This window comes from Canis aureus, chromosome 14 (genome assembly GCF_053574225.1).
Source record: "Canis aureus isolate CA01 chromosome 14, VMU_Caureus_v.1.0, whole genome shotgun sequence".
Classification (NCBI taxonomy): domain Eukaryota; kingdom Metazoa; phylum Chordata; class Mammalia; order Carnivora; family Canidae; genus Canis; species Canis aureus.
The window spans coordinates 25,433,019-25,455,298 of record NC_135624.1 but is presented as its reverse complement, the minus strand read 5'-3'; the positions used below and the strand labels follow the sequence as shown (position 1 = coordinate 25,455,298).

The 22,280-nt window shown below is 42.7% G+C and overlaps 1 long non-coding RNA gene across 4 annotated transcripts; it reads right to left on the bottom strand.

The window, feature by feature from the left end:
- Positions 1-8,721: 8,721 nt before the first annotated feature.
- On the bottom strand, positions 8,722-21,437 carry LOC144283278 (uncharacterized). 4 transcript variants are annotated; one of them, XR_013351724.1, is made up of 8 exons: positions 21,338-21,437; positions 20,495-20,623; positions 20,117-20,258; positions 19,752-19,866; positions 16,870-17,030; positions 10,199-15,098; positions 9,905-9,977; positions 8,722-8,959 (listed from the first exon to the last, which is right to left on the bottom strand). It is a non-coding gene; the product is annotated as an uncharacterized LOC144283278 (long non-coding RNA). The 4 variants fall into 4 exon arrangements; XR_013351721.1 differs by having other exon boundaries at positions 20,523-20,623; XR_013351723.1 differs by having other exon boundaries at positions 19,785-19,866; positions 20,523-20,623.
- Between the last annotated feature and the right edge of the window lie 843 nt (positions 21,438-22,280).

Sequence of the window (22,280 nt, the reverse complement as noted above, 5' to 3'; positions counted from 1 at the left end):
ACCCACCCATCCACCCATCCATTTATTCATTATAGATAAGCATCCCAGTCATTGGAGATAAGACACAATGACCAAAATAATGGAATCCCTCAGGCCTGATAGTGAGTTTGTGTGTGTGTGTGTGCACGTGTATACACATACACATATTTAGTATACTACTAAGCACTTAAACACTATCATATTTTATTCACTTTAGAATGTTATCTTCATAGGAAACTGAAAGTGAAGGAGTTATTCTCCTATTTTACAGATGAGAAAACTGAGGCTCAGAAAAGTTAAGCAACTTGGCAAAAGCCCAGTGTTTAAAAAGTATGGAGCCAGGAATCATTGTTAGTTATAACTCCAAAGCCCAAATATCATTCTGATGTTTGTCCTAAACCATATGAATGTAACTGCTTCAAACCTTCCCCTGTTTTTCTCTTGGGTTTTATAGACTTTGCTGGTGTTTATTCACTATAAAGCTATGGGCAGCAGGCAGACTGAAAAAGAGATTACCTAGGTCTGGCCCAGAAATATATTTTAGGGGTTGGTATGTACTGAGCTGGAAATAACACTGGCTTATGATGGAACAAAGTCCATCTTAAGGCATGGATGAGTAATGTTTGGAAAGTAGCATTAGAAAGTGGCTGGTATGTTAATGATTTAAAAATTTAAGGTTTTAAGGCTGAGCTCACATATACCTTCTTTTGTCTGACTATACTGTCCCATCGTCTTTCCTTTAAAAAAATATTTCTTTTTTTTTTTTATTTGAGAGAGAGAGAGAGAAAGTGCACAAGCAGGGCAGAGAGAGAAGCAAGATTTTGCTGAGCAGGGAGCCCAATGTGGGGCTCGATCCCAGGACACTGGGATCATGACCTGAGCTGAAGGCAGACGCTGAAGTGACTAAGCCACCCAGGCGCCCCTGTCCCATGGTCTTATTAGCAATGGTTCTATCAGGGCATCAGAGCCATGGCTAATGTGGAGTAAAAGATTCACCAGAGTCATTAGACCTTAGGCAGTTCTTGGAGGTGCTCAAGAAATCTATGTAAGACTTACTTCTACTTTTGGTGCTGGGCTTGAAGTTTCTCTAGGTCAGCAAGGCCAGCAGTTGGAAAGAAAAGATGGATGTGAAATGGAGAACAGCAAGGACAATTTGGGGTGCACAGAGACAAATTGGATCCCATAAAGGCAAATTGGAACTCATAAGGACAGGTTGGAACCCACATTTTTCTCTTGCTGCCTCTAATTTTGATGATGGGGGTGACCTCCAGAAGCTGGTCTCTTTGTTACAGACTTACATGTGCACCTGTTCCAGACTCAGAGGAGGAGGAGATCCAGTGGGGCCCAAGGAGCTGTGGGGGGGCTGCCATCCTCACCAACAATGAAAGCCAGCAGGTCAGCCACATTCGTTAGAGGCACCAGCATTTGGTGCTGTTCCACCAGGACCTTCAGAGCATAATGGCTGCTTTCAGTTTTTGCAGCTTCTTCCTGTGACCAATGCTAAGCTCAGAACCATCCAGGGAAAGGAATTCTGGGACACATAGTTCCAGTCTAGTCAAGTTGGCACAATATAAAACCACCACAGATCCTAATCTCATGGAAGTCCACACAACTGAGCACTGTCATGTTTTCAGACTTGTTGGTAGCTCCTTCGGTAGAGAACACTACCTTATAGTTTTTGTTTTCCAGCAGTGCCCAGTTCAGTGTTAGCCACGCAGAGACCTTCAGTGGAACAACAGATTGCAGTTGACCCCTTCCTGTCTGCCTCCTCTGTTCAGCAAGCTTAGATTTTCATAATGGGTACTCCCTTAGAAATCACTCCATCTATACTATTGTTGGCAACTGATTATCTTGCTTCTTTTCTAGCCCTCAGTGACAGGTGTTATAATTCCTGGAGCCCATCCCCCAATAACTATGGCTCTTAGCATTGAAAGAAATGAAGCTTGAGGGATTTAGATTTCATTGATCTCTTAGCATCTAGCAGGCTGTTTGACTCATGCGCGATCCATTCCAAGCATGACTCAGAACTAACTCACCAATATTTTATGTTCCATTATTATTATACCGCCCTTAGTCTCCTCCAAATTTCATATTCTCTTTCTTTGAAAAATATTTTCACTGTGTTAGCATATACATAACATAAAATTTAACTTTTAAACTATCTTGAAGTGGGAGCTCCTAGGTGTCTCAGTCAGTTAAGCATCTGACTCTTGATTTCGGTTCAGGTCATGATCTCAGCAGGGATCCTAGTTGAGATTCTCTCTCTCCTCTCCCTCACCCTCTGTCCTTCCCTTCCACTTGTGCACATGCTCTCTCTCTCTCTCTCAAATAAATAATCTAAGAAAACTGTCTTGAAATGGCATTAAGTACATTCACCACTGTCCATTCCCATAACTCTTCATCCTGCTCACTGAGAGTGTATACCCATTAAACACTAACTTCCTGTGCTCGCCTCCCCTCAGTCCCTGGCCCCCACCATTCTATTGTCTCCCTCTCTCTATGAGTTTGATTACTCTAATTACCTCATTAAGTGGAATCCTACATTTGTCCTTTTGTGACTGGTTTATTTCACTTAGCATAATGTCTTCAGGGTTCATCCATGTTATAACATGTGCCAGAATTTCCTTCCTTTTTAAGATTTAATAGTCCATAGTATACATATCCATATTTTACTTATCCATTCATCCATTGATGTCTTTCTATCTCTTTGATAACCTATGTTACATGAAGAGCCTAAAGAGAGACTTACAATCTTATATGAGTCCTGTTTTGCTTTGATACTCTTCAATTTACATAGAAAATAAAACATATATTATACTTTGAAGATCCTTAGTTACCTAAATTTCACATAATGGAATGAGATTCTATCACAGAGGGAGTCTCAATGAGCCAGGACGACAAAAAATGAGAGGGAGCGAGGAGCCTAAGAAAGCCATTTGGCAAACGTCTGGTCATTCCTGGCTATGCTGCCTCAAGGGGATCGTGGCAAGTGAGGGAGGTCTGTCTGATTTCATACTAGTTCTGTTTAACTTAGGTTATTTAAATATATTAATATTTCACAAAAACAATTTTCATAACCACAAATATTTCTTTGGAAAGAATGCAACTTTGGAGTCAGACTCTTTCTCATTGTGTGGTTTGGGTAAAGTAACTTATAATGACAAGTCATGTTCATTAAGGGCTTACTGTATGCTAGGCACATTGCCTCATGTCTTACTCTTACTCTCTCATTTACTAAAAGTACCATTATTATCCCCATTTCATAGAAGGAATGACTGAGGCACAGAGACTCGTCCACAGTCACATGGTCAGTCAGTAGCAGAGCTGGGAACCAAGCCCACGTAGTCTGACTGCACAGCCTATGACATAATCACTACTCTGTACTCGACCTTGGCTTTCCCATGTGCAAAATGGCACAGTAACATCTAACTTTTAGTTTTGTATGAATTGGAGATAAAGAACGTTAAAAAATGTGCAAAGTTCCTGGTACATAATAGATTCTTTATAGATGATATTTTGCAAAACAAAACAAAACATTTTTACTTCTCTCAGGGCTTTGGTGTCCAGTTTCTTTTGGTCACTTAGAGATTCATTAAGACAATTTATTGTCTCTGCATCCTTTAACCTGTCAAGTCATTTGGTATCAGTGGTCATTTTACTGGTAAAGTGGTTCTGTCACTTTGCCTGGCTCTTCCTCACCACAGTGTTTGCAAATGAGTGTGTGTGCATGTAGTGGTGAGAAGGAGTGTGGTAAGGGTGTCTGTATTAGTTTTCTGAATCTTGTAAAAGGAGGCACAAAAGCACAGGGGAGATGTGTGATTTGTGTAAAGCTGTGCACATTAATCAATGAACAGGAGAGGCAGGAAGTGTTCAGAACCTTTGCTGTCTGCCAGCTGTGGAGTGTGTCAAAGCCACTGCCCATCCTTGAGTGCCCTGGCCTCCCTGTCTCAATGGCCTTCCTGCTCCATGCACTTTGAGAAGTGCCCAGTGTCATCATTGCAATGTCTGCCACAGGCAGCCAGCAGCCTCAACCAGATAGGTGCCAAAATGTGGGGAACTTCCCAAGGTCACTGAGCTGTGATCAGCATCTATCTACAAAACAGGTCATCTGCTTCCCCGTCCAAGTCCCTTTAAAATTTAAAATAGTTTTAGCATATAGTGAATGACAAGTGGGTCCCTACCTGCCATCTGCCATTATGGAGGTCCCCTCTGACTCCTACGCTCTGCCACAAGTGCAACAGTTCACAGGTCTCATCTCTTCTTGGAGGGGCTTGATGACCTTTTGATTTGAGTTAACCTAGTTGTTTTGTGACTTTAGCTTTCTGACATGCTTCAGAAAAGTTATGATTGTTTAGATCATCTAGTTACTTCTTATTCTTAAGTTGAGAGAAAGATTCCCTTGTATCTTTCCACATTTTAGGTGAAATGGGACCCCATCTCGTCTGGGCAGTTCTCACTTGGATTTCTCAAAAGCAGTTGTAGTCGAATATCATCTGGTCTGTAGTCATCTTGAGACTTGGCTTTGGATAAAGTCCAAAGTGGTGCATGCACAGGACTATCATCTTGGTGCTGGTTGTTGGCTGTGAGCTTAGCTGAGGTAGCAGCTTAGGTTTAGGCACCTCGCAGCATGGTAGCTGAGCTCCACCTTGGAGGAGCCGAGTGGAAGCTACTAGACTCCTTTAAGCCACATCTGACATCATGTATCATTACTGATGCCACATTTATTGCAGGGCCAGCCTGCAATACTGAGTGAGGGGGCTATACAAGGATACAAATATGACGGTTCCCCAGAACACCATTTTGGAGACAGGATACCACAACTATTAATGACCCTTATCTTTTCAATGCCTGTCCCTTTCTCTGCTCTTTTGCAATGATCCTCATCCAAAGGGTATCATGGAATAGTGAATTATTTTATTTTCCTAAGCCTCGGATTCCATCATTTGTAAAGGGATTAATGCTCCCTAGTTATTGTTAGGAGGGAAAGTCACTCAAAAATGATAGTTACAATGGACTCAGATACTTGGAATGCTAAGTTCAGGCTCTGTAGAAGGCTCTTTACACATGTTTTTTCATTTAATGTCCAAAATAACCCCACAAGGGATGTACTAGGGTTATCCCTATGTTACAGACAAGAAATCTGAAGTTCAGAAAGCCTATATAACTTGTCTATACAGTTACACAGTTAGGAAGTGGAAGACCCATGCTTTTCATTTGTTTTTTTAGATTTTTGTGCATAATTCTTATTTCCTTCAAAAAATTAGAGATAAAGGATTTTATATTAATAATTTTTATATTCTTTCCAATGCCTTTCTCAGAGTTAGGCACAGGGTAGATGTCAAAACAGTAATGTTTGTTAAACAGAAAAGACACTAATTGTCAGGGAGCATGAAGACATAGAAATTCTCAGCCAGCACAGTGACTTGTTATACAGTTCCCTTTGAGAGAACATCTTACCTCATTTTTACCAATTTGACAAAATCCTCAAGGTCACAGAGGATGCCCCTTGATGGCTCCAGAGGAGGAGGGCTGAGATCAATTGTATTTACTGTGGTGAAATCTCATCAATTTCAACCTGATATGAAACCCAAAGAGTCTCTACCCTAGCATTTATTTCAGAGATTCTTTGCAGACTTCTAAATATCCCCCAGTGCTCTGCAGCCATATTGCCTGTCCTCATAGGACACATTTAGATTTTTTAATACCCTAAAAACCTTGTGCCTTGATGCAAACCTCATCTCTATCCCACTTCCCCAATTCCCTGAATCCCAGCTAGTTCTTAAAAGCCGCTCATCAGGAAGACAGTGATAAAGTCTTTGTGTGGTTAGAGAGCTAGGTACAAGAGAAAATAATTATTTACCAGGTCACTCTGTCCCCAAAGCACCCTTTGAAATTTGTTTTTATGACCTGCCATAATTAGTTTTTTTTTAATCAGTTAATCTTGAAATGAAAAGAGTAATGATTTCCTGCAGGATTATAAATAGTTATGGAGTGGCTGACCTAGACCAGATATCATTGCTTACACATCTAATGTTAGATGTCAGGAAGAATTAATTGGGGAAAGAGACAAATAGCCCTGCAGAAAGGAGGTTGTTTCCTGAACACTCTTCCCAGAAAGGACTTAGAAGCATCTAAGGCCTTAGACACCCTGTGGGAACCCTGACATAGGTCACTTCCTTCATTATCTACCACCCAGCATGACACAAGATGCTGTCCAGTGGACTCAACTGGATGCTCACATGCCCTCCTGCCCACCCCCAGCCATACTTCACATCTCTTGATTCAGAATCTAAGTGGACTGAAGCACGACAGGGATATTGGGGCTACTCTTCTCTCTTTTGTGGCACCAGTTTGAGGATAGCTTTAGAAAAAGTCATCTAGGAGATCTGGTGTTAGGGAAGAGTCATGGATTCTCAGAACTAGAAGGTATCATAGGATGGAGGTTCTCAAAGTGTGGTCCATGGATCTGTGGGGAATCTGAAACCCTTTCAGGCATATATGATGTCAAACCTTTTTTCACAAGAACACCAAGATGTCATTTGCCTTTCTGCCATTTTTATTTATTTATTTTTATGGTGTGAGCACGTGCACTGATGAAGCAAAAGCAATGTGGGCGGAAATGTGGCACCTTGGTGCAAACTACTCTGGTGGTCAGTGCATTCTTTACCTCATGTACTGGCTGCCAAAAAAGCACCTGTTTCACTTAAGGATGTCCTTGATGAAGCAGTAAAAAGTATTAAATGTCTTAAATCTTGACTTTGAGTACACCTCTTTTTAATATTCCATGCAGTGAAATGGAAAGTGCAGAGAACATAAAATGCTCCTGCTGCATACCAAAGTGTGTTGGTTTTCCAGGGGAAAAGCAATGGAGCTGTCATTGGAGTTAGGAGCAGAACTTGCCACTTTTTTCAAGGAACAACATTTTTGCTTAAAAAAAACAAAAACAAAAAACAAAAACCTGACTGACAAGCTATGATTATTCAGCCTTGGGTACTTGACAAATAGTTTCTCAAAAGTGAATGAAGCAAACCTGGCACTTTAGAAAAATGCAGTGACTGAATTGGTGGCAGTACAAAATTCACATTTTCAAGTGAAAATTAGAATTTTGAAACTCTTTTCTCTGGCACCATGGCCAGATTAACATTGGGAATGTTGGCACAACTCAGTGAACCAGTGCACGATAACACAAAATCCACATGTGGATAAAACATTTAAAGTGTGAGATAGCTCAATGGACGTTAGTGGAATAGAGTTCAGAAAGTTCATCGATATCTCAGGTTCCATATTGTCATTAATCTTTAAGAAACTATCACTAGCCAAGTTGGGTGCAGTATCAGAGGAGAATATCCATAGTTATCTGGAAAGGCCATTAAATTCCATCTCCCTCCTGCTACCCCTTTTCAAATTGTGTATCTCAGTGAGACAGAATTATTTTCCTAGGCTCCAGCCAAACCAGCTTATTATACCAGACTGAATGCAGAAGCATATATGAGAAGCCAGAGGTCTTCTTTAAGCCAGACATTAAAGGAATTTGTAAAAATACAAACTCTTCTCACTAAATTATTTGGTTTTGGGAAACATACATATTTTTTTCATAAAAATGTGACTTGTATTCATATGGGATGAGTTTATTATTATTTAAATGAACTAATAAACATTTTGAATTTAAAAATTTTTAATCTCTAAGATGGTAAAGATCAGTAAGTATAACCCACATAGGAAAAGGTCTTCAATACTTTTTAATAGTTAATACCATAATACTTTTAATAGTTAAAGGAATCCTGAGACCAAAACGTTTGAGAGCCACTAGCCAAAAGAATGAAACCCTCCTTAGGTGAGCCAGTCCAACAGTGCTGCAGGAAGACATTATAAGGACATACTGTATTTTCAAGATCAATATTATTTGATCAATTTGTATTTTCAAGTTTGAGATAATTTTTATTAATGTATTTTTTAAAAAGATTTTATTTATTTATTCATGAGAGACAGAAAGAGAGAGAGAGAGGCAGAGACACAGGCAGAGGGAGAAGCAGGCTCCATGCAGGGAGCCCGAAGTGGGACTCGATCCACGTCTCCAGATCAGGCCCTGGGCTGAAGGCAGTGCTAAACTGCTGAGCCACCCGGGCTGCCCTAACATATTTTATCTAATCTAAGGACTAGAAATTCGTTTCCCATTGAGTGAGTTCTTATGTTACTGAAACTGGATTTCATGAAATTGCTAAAGGCAATTTTAACATAATCTAAGAAATGGAAATGTGAGAAAAAGATCTCACTTTGTATATACACACACTGATATTTAGAGTTCCACTGGGAAGTAGAAATTGAATGGCTTATGTAAGTCATGAATTTTTTTCTTAAATGTATAATATAGTAAAAACTGTCAAGAAATTGCTTATATAAAAGCAAGCAGTGTATCATGGATCCTTAGGAAGCAGCTGGACCTGAGGTTAGATCCCGGCTCTCCATTTACTTGTTTAATTTTAGCAAAGTTAATGAACCTCTCTAAATCTCGGTTCCCTGAGATTAATAATACTTACCTCTCAGGGATGAAGATGGGAGTAAATTAGGAATACAACTTGTTACAGAATGCCTGGCCCAAGCTGAGCCCTTGAACATTCTTGTATAATTATCATTATTGCAGGGATATGGTCTAACTCCTTGCATTCCTTTCCTATTGCTATTAGAACAAATTGCCATAAACTTAATGGTTGAAAACAACAGAAATTTATTTTCTTATGGTTCTGGAAATCAGAAGTCTGAAATGGGTCTTCCAGCACTAAAATCAAGATGTTGGCACAACTGGTTCCTTCTGGAGGAAGGATTCTTGCCTCTCCTGGCTTCTAATGGTGGCTGGTGTTCCTTGGATTGTGGATATACTTCTCCAATCTCTGTTTCAGTTACCACATGATTTCTCTTCTGTAGTCAGATCTCCCTCTTGCCTTCCTCTTAGTAGGACACTTACAATTACATTAAGAGCCACCTAGAGAATCCAGGATAATTACCCATCTCAAGATCCTCGATTTAATCACATCTACAAGGTCCCTTTTGCCAATATAAAGTGAAATTCCCAGGTTGTGGGGATTAGGACATGAATATCTTGGCGGGGGGAACTTTATTTAGCCCATTATACCCTCTCATTTTAGAGTGAGAGCACTGAGCCCCATGAGAGGCAAGAATATGCAGAGGTCATGGGACTGGTCTAGGGTAAGGAAAGTTGAGGCTTTCTACCTCCACTTCCACCAACTCCTGGTTTGGAAACTCTACCTGAGACCTCTAACTTCACATTTCTCCCCTCCATCTCCCCCAGAGCTGCCACTGTACATTCAAATCCAAGTTATTGGGTGACATTATATTCTACAAATCCATAGAATACAATATGCATAGTGTCTTTTGAACATGGTGCTTCCTCAGCGATCAAGGATTGAGAGTAATATATTTTTTTAAAAGATTTATTTATCTATTTGAGGGAGAGAGGGAGTGAGCAGGGGGAGGGGCCGAGAGAGAGAGAGAGAGAGAGAGAGAGAGAGAGAAAGAAAATCCACAAGCAGACTTCCCACCGAGCACAGAGCCTGGGATGGGGCTTAATTCCATGACCCTGAGATCATGACCTGAGTTGAAACCAAGAGTTGGACATTTAACAGACTGAGCCACCCAGGCGCCCTGAGAGAAATACTTTATTTGAACAGTTTTGAGGGCATCAAAGCCACTTAACATCAAGAGTAAAGATTAATAATGGTTTAATTCATATCCAGGGACATAAGGTAAGAGCAGATAACCCTAGGCTTGGCTGTCTACAGTATCCCCACTGTTATGTATAATGTGAGCCAAAATTTGATGTTCTTTCTTAAGAGTTCCTTTGTTCCAGTGACATATCTCTAATCACTATAGCCAATTCTGTCTCACCCCCTCCATCCCACAAACTCACCTCAGACTGTATATATCATGGCTCCAGGGTCCTAGTAACCATGTTAGAATCTGGCATGGTCATGAATGGGTTCCTAGAGAGACAGGAAAGAGGGTTTTGCAGGTGATAATCAAATGCTATCAGGATTTGAGACACTTGAACGAGAAGCACGCAGAAGCCCTCCTTCCCAAACCCATGTTCCTGGGGAATATCTTCTATGGTGGGTTTAACGGGATAGCTTCCAGTAAGCTATGCTCATGCCCTAATCCCCAGAACTTATGAATATTACCTGTAGGGCAAAAGAGTGAGTATTACCTTATGTGGTAACAGATGAGATGAAGTTAAGGATCTGGAGTTGAGGAGACTATCTTGGATTATCTGGGTAAGTCCTAAATATCTTCACAAGTGCCCTTAGAAGAAAGTGGCAAAAGGAAATAAGGCAGAGAAGAGGATAGGGACACAGAGGAGGTAATGTGAAGACAGATTGGAATGATGTGGCTAGAAGCCAGGGAACACCAAGGAATGCCAACAGCCATGAGAAGCTAGAAGAGGCAAGGAAGAGAGTCTTCCCTGGAGCCTTCAGAGGGAGTGAGGCCCTGCTAATGCCTTGATTTCAGATTTCTTGTCTCTAGAATACATTTTTGTAGTATTAAGCCATCCAGTTTATGGTATTTTGTTCCAGCAGCCCTATGAAACTAATATATCTTTGATGATCTGGGAATAGGCATGCCAGCTGCTCATTAATAATAAAAATAACAACCAATAATGAGGGTATTTGATGACTATCCACTGTATGCCAGGCACTGTGCTAAGCACTTTAGTACATTGTCGATTCATTGCACAACTTCATGACATAGGTGTCATTGTCACCTACAATTTGCAGGTGAGAAAGATGAGATTTGGGGTTACAGGGCTAGCAAGAGGGGGAGCTGAGATTAGACCCAGGATCTGTCCGACCCTTTCTTGTTGACAGTCACCAGTAACTCCAGAATTATTCCATGGACAGCCCATTTCATTGGGAAAGAGAATCAGGGAAACGAGAACAGAGCAGAAGGGTGCCAGCCCTGAGCAGAGAGAGGCCCAGCATTCCCAGGGGGCACTTGAGCAGCTGCCAGGGAGTGCATGGGCCACCCTCCAACCTGCCAGGGCAGAGCAGAGCAGGGCAGGGCTTGGCAGGACTGTGTGGAGAAGGGGAGGGAATGCTGAGATTCAGAGGTTCTCTTGGTCACTGTTCAGAGCCAAACACTGTTTTCATGGTGGTTCTTACTTCCCATAACTTCTGAACAGGAAGCACATATTTCACACAGTGTGGATGTTATCAGCCGGTGTTAGTCTGGGGAACCCTCTGTCCTCTGGGCAATCTAAAGAGAGTCTGCCCAGAGCCTGGGGAAGCCACCTGTGAGGGCCTGATTGTTGAATCATTGCCATTCCTGTTGCCTGAAGGCATTTTGAAGTGATTTCCTGTTCCTTCCCTGAGGCTCAGTTTCCCTTTGATCTTACACATCTAGCTCTGGTCTATAAACTCAGCTCAAGGAGTAATTAAATGCAAGCTTCCAGGAAGGGCGAAAGCCAACAGAGCTGTCTTTTACAGCAAGCTCAATCCAATGTGCTTAGGGACAGCCTGAGCATGATGAGCTTTATGAGGTTCCAGAGCTTGCTATCATTACACCAACTGTGTTGGGAGCAGTTGGGGCTGGGATCCACGGGTAACTATGCATTTGCTTGTAATTACTCAGGATGAAGGATTTGTTGCATTGGGTGGAACAGAAACTGTCTAAGGACAGACTGCGCAATTGTTATAACTAAAGGCAATTAAGAGAGCTTCAATCTTTTCCTCCAGCCCATGGCTAACAGTACTGCAGGGAACAAAATAAATAAGGTAAAGGGTCCCACATTTACTGAGTACCTACCGTATGCCAAGTGTTTCACATATGGTATTTAATCTTCAAAATGACTCTGAGATGAAAGTTATTTCTCACATTTTTTTCAGATGAAGATGCTGAAGCTCACAGAATTTCTGTCACTTTATTTGCCAAATAGAACCAGTAAAATGACAACTGGAATTCCAACATGTATCCACAGCCTGTGCTATTTTCACCATACCATGCAAAATAAACAGTAAGATCGAACCATAATGTGACCCTTGCACGTACAACAAAGATGGATCAGGGGTGCTAGAACATATCTGAATGAAACACATACATTCATAAAGTTGGATATATAAATTCAAAACATTATTTTTGTTATTTTTGGTAGGTCAGAAGGTACATGCTGAATTCTAAGACAAAATGTCCCCAAAGTAACATCCTTCAACCTATGGAAGAGTTAACTGGCAGTGACCATTGAAGCAGGATACCATCTCCCAGCCTTGGAAAGGGGTCCCTTCTTCAGTCAAACAATATTTATGAGTTTGTGGAGGACCCCAACTGTCAGTGACATGGAAAAGCAAATATCAATAAGGAACACAAAAGTATAACACAGGATTCTGAAAAACAGATGATTTGTTTGTCCACCTGCCCAAAGAGCAAGGGTCTGGACCAGATGATGTCCTAAGACCATCTTCTCCTTGGACCTTTCTAGATGGTCTCCATTGCCTCCCTGCCAGTTGGTACTCTAGCGCAGTGTAGTTCAAAGTGTGATCCATGGGTCAGAGCTGGTCTACCAGGTGCTTCTTACCAAGCCAGGAGGAAATAAATACAGAAACAGAGTAAGTGTTAGGGAACATTTATTATAATTTGGTGTTCATGCCATTTTTGTTGTATTTTACAAAAGTATTGAGTATGATAGATTGGAAATTTAAATATGTGGTCCTTCACCACAGTTAGAGAAGCCCATCTGAGCATACAAATCTGATTGTGCGTCAAGCCCTTTGACCAAACAAAAGTAACAAAAAAAAATGTTTTGGACATATGTATATAATTATTTGACCATGTGTGCTTAAAATTAGATCTATAGAAACCTTTCCTGACTCATCCTTGTTTCTGCCAGAGTCCCATTGCTTATTGTTAAGTAATAGTGTCTATCTGTTTACTTTCTGTGGTGTGGTGAAAACAGCGTTCTATTTTTTTATGTTTTTCTAAAAAAAAAAAAAAAAAATCCCAGATCCTTAGTAGGCATGCCCTCTTTTCACCATCCTCTTCCATACTGTTTGTCTGGTCCCAGGACACTTACATTGCCTGAAATGCCTCTTCTTCATCTTTGTCTGTGAGCTGTCTTCAGTTCTCAAGGCTCAGATCAGACATCGTATCCTTGCTGAAGCCTCCTGCCAACCCTCTGCCCTGCTTGAGTCACTTCCTTTTGTATGCTCTCAGAGCATGCTGCACAGGCCTGGCTCATGTAGCCCAGTGGCATATATTACATATTTGTTCCCTGCTCCACATCCTCTCTTGCCCTACACACCTGACCTGAGACTCCATATGCTTTGAGAATCAGACCAGAGGTCATCTCCTCCAGGAAAACTTTCCACACTACAAATAGACTTAACAGCTTCTTATTATACATTGTACACAGTCCATTCATTTATTCAATCCAAATTTATTGAGCACCTAGTAGTGCAAGATCCTATGTTAGGTTCTGGGGAAAAGTCCATCATTGGAAAGAACAACACCCCACATTCTAGAGGGAAGAGATATTTGTAAATGATACAAACAGTAGACATAATCATTTCAGGTGGTGATGCCACCTGTGAAGGAAATAAGCCAGTGTGCTGTGATGGAGGGTGATGGTGAGGACTTCTTGGGGTGAAATGGTCAGGGCAATCACAGGGAGGGTGACACGTGGGCCTGAAGGGTGAGAAGAAGCTAGCTATTGTAAGAACAGGGATAAGTGTGTTCCAGGCAGAGGGAAAAGCAAGGGCAAACACCATTGGTGGGGAACACATTTGCTGTTTTCTAGGAACAGCCGGAGGCCTGTGAATCTGGGGCAGAGAGTGAGGAAGAGAGTGGAAAGAGATGAAGTCAGAGAGGGAGGCAGGGGCCAGAGCTCTAAGGTTTGGTTGGCCATGGGAAGATTAGAGTTAATTTTAAATACAGTGGGAATTCCTTTCTGCGCTATCCAGGGAGGGGTCCATATGTTGTTCTGCATTCCCACTGTAGCTTAAAGGGGAACTTTCACAATCTCTGGAGCCCTTGAGGTCCTGCAAATAAAGGAGGTTGTCCTCAGATTCCTTAGGACAGTAGGAACCCACTTGGGTGGCACCACCTTAACTTCCAAATGGAACAGTACAGCTACAGAAGAAGAGTGAAGGCATCTACATCATGAATGTGAAGGGGACCCAGGAGAAGCTTCTGTTGGCAGCTCATGCTATTGTTCACTGAAAACCCAGCTGAAGTCAGTGTCATATCATCCAGGAATACTGGCCAGTGGGCTGGGCTGAAGTTTGCAGCACTCCTATTGCTGGCCGCTTCATTCTTAGAACCTCTGCTAGCCAGATCCAGGAAGCTTCCTGGGAGCCGAGACTCCTGCTAGTTAGTGATCCCAGGGCTGACCACCACCCTCTCACAGAGGCATCCTATGTTAACCTGCCTACCGTCATTCTGTGTAACACAGACTCTCCTCTGAACTATGTGGACATCACCATTCCTTGCAAGAAGGGAGCTCACTCGGGGATCTGATGTGGTGGATACTGGCCCAGGAGGTTCTGTGTGTGCGTGGCACCATTTCCTGTGTCCACCTGTGCGAGGTCGTGCCTGATTTCCACTTCTACAGAGATCCTGAAAAGGAAGGGCAGGCCACTGCTCCAAAGACTGTGACCCAGGAAGGATTTCGGGATGAATGGACTGCTCCAGCTCTTGAGTTTGCTGCTACTCAACCTGAAGTCATATGCTGGTCTAATGGTGTACAGGTGCCCCCTGTGTTTAGTCATTAGTTCCATACTGAAGAGTGAAACACTCAGGTCTGCAGCTCCCACCACTCAGGTCACTGAGTGGGTAGGAACAATCCCTGAGTGGTCCTAAACTACTCTTCCACAAAGGCGAACAGAATGGAAATAAGGTTGATGGAAAATAAACAGTTTCTAAAAAATACTTAAAAATAAAAAACTAAATGTAGTGGGAATTCACTAGAAGGCTTAAACAAAAGAATGATTACAACCTAGTTTATCTCTTTCAAAGAACATTCTGGCTGGTACATCGGGGGCAATGCTGAAATACCACTTAGGAGGCAATGGCAGTGGTCCAGGTGAAGGATGACAGTGGCTTGGACCAGGATGGGAGTGCTGAAAATGAGGACAAGAGGAAGGATTTAGGTTATGTTCTGGAATCTGGGCTGACTGCTGGAACGGGTGATGCTTTGGGAGTTCTACTGCCTGTAATACTATAGAGCTTAATTATAGGAATTTTGGAGCTCTCTTCAGCTCTGAATCTGGGATTTACTGAATGCCTCAAACAGAAAATACCCTAACTACAAAAATTTCCACTAGGGAAGCAATGTAAATTTGATAATGTGCCAGCCAGAGTGTAGGTGTTGGTACGTGAGTCTACAGGCATCTTCTAATCCAACTCTCCCCTTATGTCAGAGGAAAAAACATTGGCAGAGAACTATTCAAGTTTTAAGTCCAAGAAGCAGCCCTGAACATCACTCCAGAGACGGCCCTCTTGGCTAACGGTGAATCAATAAGATGCCTTGTTTGAGCCCCATAATTCTATTCTAATATTAACCAAGGAAAGGTGTCCCAATGACAAAGTGACGGGTCTCTGGGCAAGGAAATATATGTGATAGCCAAGGATTCACTTTGATGTTGAGTTCTTTGTTTTTCTCAGTTTTTCAGAACTCCCCAGGAATCTGGGGAAATCAAAATTCGATTCAGCAGGAGGCTAGAGTCTATACAATGAAACTCAGGGACTGAATCAGTCATGATTATGCTCATTAGCACGATGGATCCAGACACTGACAGGGGGTGGATGGCAGGAGAATCTGGGTACTAATCACATTTCTCCTTCCTGTGTTTGAGTGTATGCCCAGGGAGCAATCTGATCACAGGTCTAGCAATGGTAAAAGCTTCAAACTATATAGGCCATTCCAATGGATCAAACATAACTTTTAAAATTGAGGCAGAAAAAAAAAAGAGGCTTAGCTGAGGATGTTTATAATGGATAGTATGACAAATGCCTATTTTTCTATCTTAAAATAATGTTTAAAAAAGGCTCCTTTCATCAAAATTCATCAGCATGGTATTCATTGCAGAGGATGTTTTCGGAATATTGATGCATGCTAGTTGGCGAGCATATATTGTATACCTGTTGGGAGCTATGTCTAGGTCTGGGCAAGGGAATAGAGAGATGAGTAAGATGTAGTGAGTGTCCTGGTAAAGGTCAGTTGTTTGATTGATGGACCAATGAGTGAGGCAGATCTGGAAAAAATGGATTTAATATGGGATGAGTGTGGTCAGACCTTGAATAATTGGTATAAACAAAGGGCTCTGGAAATGAAGAAGGAAGCCAGCACTCTGTCTGATACATAGTGCAGTATAAATAACATTAGATTTGGGACCATATGGACTATGTCCTATCCCACCCACCCATGTTTTCACCTTGGGCAAATCAACCTAGCTTCTCTAAGCCTCAGTCTTCCCATCCCTAAAATGGAGGAAATAATTATCTCCAGAGTCTTAGTGAGAAATGGATGACGTATATACAGTGTCTACCGATCTTGCCCATTGTTGGTGCTCAGCAAATGCCAGAAAATGTTAATACAGTAGCTACTCTTACCCACAGGGGATACATTTCAAGAACCCCAGGGGATACGTTCCAAGAACCCCGGGGGATGCCTGAAACCATGAATAGTAGTGAACCCTATATATACCCTGTTTTTTTCCTATACAGACATACCTATGATAAAGTTTAATTTATTTTTTAAAAAAAGTTTAATTTATAAATTAGACACAGTAAGAGATTAACAACAATAAAATGGGACAATTATAACAATATACTATAATAAAAGTTATGTGAATGTGGTCTCTCTTTGTCAAAATATCTTATTATACTCACCCTTCCTCCTGTGATAATGTGAGATGATAAAATGGCTGCGTGATGAGATGAGGTGAGGTGAATGACGTAGGTGTTGTGACATAGCGTTAGGCCACTACTGACTTCCTGGTGGCATATCAGAAGGAGCATCTTCTGCCTCCAGACCATGGCTGACTGGGTAACTATAAATAAAACCATGGATAAGGAGGACTACTGTATAGATTCTTAGTGAGTGTTTTGCTCTACTAAAATTTCTTTACTCTTCCTGATGAAAAGTCACTATATTTTGGGGTATCTTAGACTCTTCAGGGATAAAAAGAGGTTTGATGTGAGTGTCTGTAAATATACTAGACAATTATACTCATCTCCCCATGCAATGTGATAGATGGTGGCTCATTAGCTAAGCTACTGGGCCTGGCAAATCACAAGATTCTAAAGAAATAGTAGATAGAAGAAGCACAAATTAGGTATCAGGGCTTGATACCCAGGAAGATTAGGGTAGGCCTCATATGGGCTGCAAGGGACCTTAGGGACCATTTAACTCAGGCTCCTAATAGCGGATTACAAAAGACTGAAACCAAAGACATTGAGTAACTGTTCTGAGACCCTTGACAGCAGAGCATGGGTCCCATTTTTCTTCCCTTTCCTTTTTCTTGTTTCCTAGAAGTTCTGAAGGCAGATGGCAATGAATATTTCAGAAACACTGAGCTTCGGAAGTCAGAAGACTTGAATTTCTGAGCTCAACTCCTCTCCCTAACTGTAGGACATGACTACTCATGTTCCAACCCAGAATGATTCTGTAGCACTAAGACTCCAGTTCAGGATCTGAGGTGGAAAGAAGGAAGGGTGGGCAAAATCTTTGTGCAAGTTTGTGCAACAGATTTTAATTGGTTGTTTAGTGATTGACTGAACTCTGTCACAAAGGTGGCCCATAAGAAATGAGATTCAGAAGCCAGATGTCAAAAAAAAAAAAAAAAAAAATCAGAAGCCAGATGTCTCCTGGTATAATTTAGAGAAATTAGAGTCGTGGACATAGAGAAATGTTGGAGCACAATTACTATGTAGAGAACACCTAACCATTCCCTAAACACATCTGAGAGAACCAAAAAGAAACACCTCTCACCAAGCCTTGAGTAGTGAAGAAAGAATCAGTATCTTTGAAAAATGCTCAAGTTTCAATTTGTGAAGACCACAGATAATGACAGAAGGCCCTGTAGCTGAATGGCCTTCTTGAGTTCATGGAGAATTTGGGGGGCAGTGGTCCCATAGCTGCCCTTAGCCCTCCCCACAGGCAGTGAGTGTGCATTCAGAATAAGCAGCTTTGCAGGGCGCTGCCCTAGGGGTCTGACCTTTGATCCACAGGGTGTCTACCCTTCCTGTCCCTCAGTTTCTTCTTTCGTAAAATAAAGCCACATTTCTGGGGCACCTGGGTGGCTCAGTGGTCGAGCATCTGCTGTCAGCTCAGGTGGTGATCCCAAGGTCCTGGGATCGAGTCCCACATCGGGCTCCTTGCAGGGAGCCTGCTTCTCCCACTGCCTCTTTCTCTGTGTCTCTCATGAATAAATAAATAAAATCTTAAAAAAATAAAGCCATGTCTCTCATGGCAAACTTTGCAGAGAAATAATATGTGTGTAGTGCTCACTATGGTGCCTGGCTCATAACTTCTAGATAAATGGTAGCTATTATTAGCTGTAATTATGGAATTCTAGTGGCAGAACACTTAGGAGAGAAGAGGAGGCTCACTTTTAATTCCCTAAGGTCCCTCGCATGCCCCCTCTCTACCTCTCCTCTTTGCCTCCCTTTCCACTTTTAAGGACCTTTGTGATTACATTGGGCCCACCCAGATTACTACAATAATCTGATTTTAAAGTCAGCTGGTCTTGGGGTGCCTGGGTGGCTCAGTCAGTTATGCATCTGACTTAATTTTGGCTCAGGTCATGATCTCAGGATTCGAGGATTGAGCCCCATGGCAGGCTCCACACTCAACACAGAGTCTGCTTGAGATCCTCTCTCTCCCTCTGCCCCTCCTTCTGCGTGCACCCATATTCTCTCTTTCAAATCAATCAATCAATCAATCAATCAATCTTTAAAGTAAGCTGATCTTACTTTAATTGCATCAATAATCTGAATTCCCTTTGCCATGGAACCTGACATTATCATAGATTCTGGGGTCCAGGGACATGGAAGGGGGCATTATTTTGTTTATCACATCCTGTAGGTGTACCACTTTAGGCAATCACTTAACTCTATATTTCTCAGTTTCCTCATGTGTGTGGCTGACGTGCTGCAATAATTAAATGAGACAAATGCACGTCAGGCCCTTAGCACAGTCGCTGGAGCACAATAAGCACTCAGTCTGTAGTGTTCTCTTTCCTTCCTCAAAAATAAACACATATACGATGTAGAACTCCAAAGCATGTATCGTATCCTGAACCACAGTGCCCTAAAATGCTGCTTACGGCTACATCTTGGCATTCTTTTTTTAAATTTAACTTTATTTATGTATTTATTTATTTAATTTATTTTTTTTAGTGGGCTCTACCCCCATCATAAAGCTTGAACTCACAACGTCTAGATCTAGCTCTAGATCAAGGGCTGTATGCTCTACCAACTGAGCCAGCCAGGCACCCCCAATCCTGGCCTTCCTAATGGAGGGGCAGCAAAGACTGAGAGCCTGCCTTGTGCCCAGGTCACATGCTCCTTCCCCGCACTCTGGACAGCCCATGCACACCACCCTCGAGGTTTTTGGCACTTGGCAGTGATTCTCCTGGAAAGGAAGTACTCTCGTGGTATCCTCGGGGGGACAAATGAATCACTGAGTGTGGGCCTGGCAAATAGTTCATCCTTCTATGAATGGTGACAGATATTCAAAGAGAAACAGTGCTCAGTGCCCAGTGACTTACCTCGGACACAAAGGAAATACCAGTGATACTTACTGTTCTGAGCACCCTCACATTCCCAATGTCCCTTGAGCCTCCAATTCTGGGAAGTGGGCAGGGAGGCCACCATCGGGGGTTGCTGGGGAAATTGAGGAACATAAGGTAGAGGACTTGACCACGGTGACACAGCCTACCAGGTCTGGCATCCCGACCTCCACCCCTGGAGCTCTCCACCTCTGCTGGGCCTGCCCTAGCCTTCTCCCAGCCACTGAACAGCAAAGGGGGTGAGTTGGCCTCTCTTAGGTTACATCCCCTTCTCCACTTGGCCTCCTCCTCTGCCCCAACCTCCAGCCAGGAGAGTTGCCACAGAGCCATTTCTGACCACGTACCTGGGTAGCATCTCTTCCTCCTTCACCAGGGTTCTTCTGCCCGTTGCCCCCCAGCACTCCACTGGGTACTTAATTACACTCAGTCTCCTACAGGTGGCTGGTCCTGGTTTGATTCTGCTCTGTCCTAATTCCTTGGGTTGAACTAAATTAGTGAAAAGAGGAGAGAGAAGTAGGTAATCCTCCATTTTAGGGGTTCTCACCTTGGGCGTAATCCTCCCCAGCACCCAGAAAATCTGTAAAAGTTGTGGGGGGTGCATTTCGGGATATTACAATGGGTTGAGGGAGTCCCTGCATTCCACAGGTGGAGTGGGGTGCTGATCATCCTGCAAGATGAGGGACAGCTCCCTCCCCACGTGACAGCAAAGAACTGTCCCATACACAGTGCCATGAGCGCCCCACTGAGAACCTGGGCTCTGATCGGACAATCAGCTCTCATTCGGACTGTTAGAACCACTTCTATTCGGTGATGATGATTGTGACTTATAACTCTTCCTCAGGCGACCAAAGCTGTTAAAGGTTAAGAAGAGCTTGTTGTTGTTGTTGTTGTTGTTTTTCATGAAATGGCTGATTCCGCAGCTCATCACTAGGTAGCATGGTGTAGCAGACAGAGATCTCGGGTGAAAACAGCCACCAGGAGCACAGATTCTGAAGCCACACTGCCGGGGTGATGTTGTGGCTTTGCCATTTACAAGCTTTAGGGTCTTGGCAGGTTAGTCTTTCTGTGTCTCAGCTCTTACTACTTTTTATAAATTAGGGACAACTTAGCTACCCGGTTTTGTTAGGCTTGGCACATAGTAAGAGTTACTGAATGTTAAATATCATTATTAAAATCATTGCCATCTATGGGACCTGGGGCAAGATATTTCTCAGCTCTGTGTCTGTTTCTTCTCATGAGAATAGAGATAATAATACCTACTTCAAAGTGTTTTTATAGGATCTAATGAGAAAACATGTGTAAAGGGCAAGTATAGCACAGATGATGCTCGTCACAACTTCATGAAGGTGTTACCCCCATTTTACAGGTAAGGAAACTGAGGCTTACAGAGGTTAGGTAACTTGGCCACAGATACACCACTATCTGGGATTTGAACCAAGGCTATTTGGGTCTAGATCTACTGTGTCCAACCACCATACCCTATAGCTGCTTTTCCCAAGGAAGCAGCTTAGAACAACACTTGATAGCTTATGAGTATCCCTGGCTGGCAAAGAGACAGTTCTGACCCTTAGCTGGGCCCTCGGCCAGGTAGCCGGTGGCAGGATGCCCATCTCTCTTCCCCAAGTGACAGTGTTGTGTGAGGGAGTGGCTAGGAATCCAGAATCCAGAAACCTGGAATCTGGTTCTTGCTCTCTTGTTTCCATGGCATCCATGCGCAGGTCTGGCAACCATGCAGGGCTTTGGTTTCCTTCAGGAGAAGGAGGTTAAGGGCCCAGAGATGTTACAGTGATGAGAGGCTGGAGAAAGGGCATACCTTGGTGTCCCACTATCTCTGTTAGCGGGAGCATCTTCCTGGGATGTGACTTTCAACAGAGCCAGTTTGAGGCAAAACCTCTGGTTTCTCCTTGGACTATGCACAAAAGCGAGGGGGCTCCTGCAACATCAAAGGGAATCAATCAACAAAGTGATACAGGGGCATCCTCTCGAGGACCAGGCAACAGAGGATGAATGTTCTAAAAGGCAAGGGGAGAGCACTCCCATGGATTAAGCACCTAGTGTGTACAAAGAAGCTCACACTCCTGGTCTTGCTCTGGCCCCACATCAACCACAATGAAGAGTGTTGGGGTTGGGGTGGAGGCAGTGAGGGACAGTGGTTATCAGATTAAGGCAACATGGCCAAGACTTATTACAGTCAGACAGACATGGGGCCAGGTCCCAACTTTGACACTTAGGAAGAGCTGAATGCCCTCAACGAGATGTCTAATCTCACTGTGCCTCAGTTTCTTCTTTTGTAAAATAAAGCCACATCCCTAAAAATTTACTGAAAGATGATACATGTAGAGTGCTCACCACAGCACCTGGCTCATGACCACATCTAGATAAATGGTAGTTATTATTGGCTACAATTATGGGATTGTAATGGCTGAACACTAAGGAGATGAAGGGGGGGGCTTATTTTTCCTTCCACTTCCGTCTCTCCCAAATACTAATTTTATTTATCATTTTAAG